The sequence below is a fragment of the Anomalospiza imberbis genome, unplaced genomic scaffold (genome assembly GCF_031753505.1).
Source record: "Anomalospiza imberbis isolate Cuckoo-Finch-1a 21T00152 unplaced genomic scaffold, ASM3175350v1 scaffold_209, whole genome shotgun sequence".
NCBI classification, from domain to species: Eukaryota; Metazoa; Chordata; class Aves; order Passeriformes; family Viduidae; genus Anomalospiza; species Anomalospiza imberbis.
Genome location: NW_027099842.1, coordinates 110,001 through 112,500, shown reverse-complemented (window position 1 = coordinate 112,500; position 2,500 = coordinate 110,001). Strand labels below are relative to the sequence as shown.

At 81.1% G+C, this 2,500-nt stretch overlaps 1 non-coding gene across 1 annotated transcript in view; it reads right to left on the bottom strand.

Moving 5' to 3' along the window:
• LOC137466403 (5.8S ribosomal RNA) overlaps window positions 1-124 on the bottom strand; it is a 153-nt gene extending 29 nt beyond the window's left edge. The window contains exon 1 of the ribosomal RNA XR_010995156.1: window positions 1-124. This exon is cut by the window's left edge and continues 29 nt beyond it. This is a non-coding gene — a ribosomal RNA (5.8S ribosomal RNA).
• Window positions 125-2,500: the final 2,376 nt, after the last annotated feature.

The window sequence follows — 2,500 nt, the reverse complement described above, 5'->3', positions numbered from 1 at the left end:
GAACCCGGGGCCGCAAGTGCGTTCGAAGTGTCGATGATCAATGTGTCCTGCAATTCACATTAATTCTCGCAGCTAGCTGCGTTCTTCATCGACGCACGAGCCGAGTGATCCACCGCTAAGAGTTGTCTGGCTTTCGGCACCGACCCCGCGCGCGCGGGGGGGCCGGGAGCCGCTCTCGCCCGGAGCGGCCCCCCTTTTTTTTCTCTGGCGCCGAGGCCCCGCGCGGGGCCTGGCTCCGACCGTACGAGCAACGCGGAAAACCCCGGAGGGGGGCGCGTGCGAGAAGAACACGGGAGGAACCCCACGGAACGCTCCCAAGGCCGGCCGAGAGGCGGGGGGACCCGCGCCCCCGACCGCCTCCCCCCGCCCGGCGAGGGGAGGCGCCGCCTCGTGTGCCGTCCTTCGGAGGCGGCCCAGGCGCCCGGGCTCGGCCCGGCCCTCCGCGCGGAGGGCCGCGCGGCGCGCGCCGCGGGAGCGCGGTGGCCCGCCCGGCCTCGCCGGCGCGGCGCCACGCGCCGGCGCGCGGCCCTCGGACCCCGCGCGCGCGCTTGCCTCCCCCCTGGAACCGCCGCCGCGCCGGCTCTCGCGGAGCGCCGCCGCGCCCACGCGCGGCCGACTCTCTCTCCCCAGGGGCCTTGCTGCGCTCGAGACGCCACGCGACGACCGCCGCCCCGCCGCCGGGCGCCGCGCCCCCCCCCCGCCGGACCGCTGCCCGCCGGGGGAAGGCGAGCGCCCGAGGGCTGCCCGAGGGCGGACCCGCCGCCGCGGCGGGCCGCACTTCCCGGGAACCGCCGTCCACCCGCACCGTCGGGGGCCCCCTTCCGCGAGCACGCGCCCGGCGGAAGGCGGTGCGGCGCTGAGCCGGGGGGCGACGCCCGCTCTCCTCGTTCGCCACCTGGAGAGCGGGCGCGGAAGCGCCCCCGCGGCCGCCCGCCACCCCTGCCCTCGGACCGCGCGCGGTCGCGAAGGGCCACGGGGAGGGTCCCGTGCCCGCGGGCGGCGGGAACACCGGCCGAGCGGCGCCGCCGCCGCTCGGCGCGGGGCCGCCCGCGCTCGCCGGCCTCCGACCGCGGAGGGACCGCCGAGCGCTCGCCCCGGGCGGGCGGGCGGACGGCCGGCCGGCGGCCGGCGCCGCCGGTGCGTTCGAGACGAAGGCCGCCGAGGGGAGAGAGGCACGGCCGCGCCAGGCGCGGCGCCGCCCGCGCGGGACGGCCGCGGCGGCCCAGAAGAGAGAGCGCGCGCGGCGGGCCCCGGCGGCCGCCGCCCCGCGGCTGAGGAAGGGCAGAGAGCGCGCGCCCTCTGCCGGCGCCGCCCGTTTCGAGCCCAGCGGGTCGGCCCCGCGGCCGACCGCGCGCGCCGCGGCCTCTCCGCCGAGGCCGGGCCGCGAAGAGGGGGGGGCAGGGCGCCCCTCCCCGGCGCGGCGCGACTACCCCCGCACGCGCGCGCGCGGCGGGGACGACCGCCGCGACGGCGGGCGCGACCGGTGGCCGCGGACACCACCGCAGGGGATCGGCGGGAGTAGCTCCCCACCCCTCAATGGAGCCGCAACGCCACCGCCCGCCACCCGCCGCCGCCGCTGCCGCCGCCGCGGCGGGGCGCGCCGAGCCGCCCGAGTCTTTAAACCGCCGCCCGGCTCGGCGGCCCCTTTTTCGGTCCTTCCCGCGGCGTTTGACGACGCCGAGCGGGAAGCCTGGGACCGCCGAGGCGCGGAGCGCTAGGTACCTGGCCCTGGGGCGAGGGAAACGACCTGCATGGCCCCGCCGGGGTGCCTCCCCCGCTGCCGCCCTCGGGGGAGCGTCCACCGGCGGGGGCGCGCCCGACATCTGCCGCCACCACCGCGGCGTCCTCCTCGGGGCCCGGGGTTTCCCTCAGTAGCCCGGCGCTGCGCCCGAGAGGACCGCCGCAGCTCGGGCCGCCCCGCCGACGCGGGGAGGCGGCCCGGCCGCCGAGCGCCTCGCCGACCCCGCCGAGAGGCCGCGGCAATGACGACGACGACGACGAGGAGGCCGGGAAGGCCCCCGCCGCCGCCGCCGCCGCCGCCACCGCCGCCTCCCGGCGGCGGGTCGCGGCACGCGGCCGCGCGCGCGCGCGCACCCTGAAGCGCAGCCCGGAACGCCCGGAGGCTCGGCCCTCGCGGTTTTCTCCTCTCCTGCGCGCCACGGGAGCCGCCTCGGCCCGAGAGCGGGACTCTACCGGCCGGGCAAAGCCCCGCTCCCCGGTGCGGGAAGGGCCAGAGGAGCCGCCTCCTCCGAGCCCCGAAGGCGCCCCCTGCCTCCCAGCCCCTCGCCGTCGCCCGACGAGCGAAGGAGCGAGGGGCAAGAGGCGGGCGCGCCTCCTGGAGGGGGCCGTGCCGAGCACCCCCTCCCTCCCGCACCCGGGCGGCTCCCGCGCAGCCAGAGGAGCGAGGGCCGGGCTCGGGAGAACTCGGGCCGCGCCCGGGGCCGGCCCGCGCGCGGCCCCGCCAAGCCCCGGCGACCGGCGTTCGGCGGCGCCGGCCGCG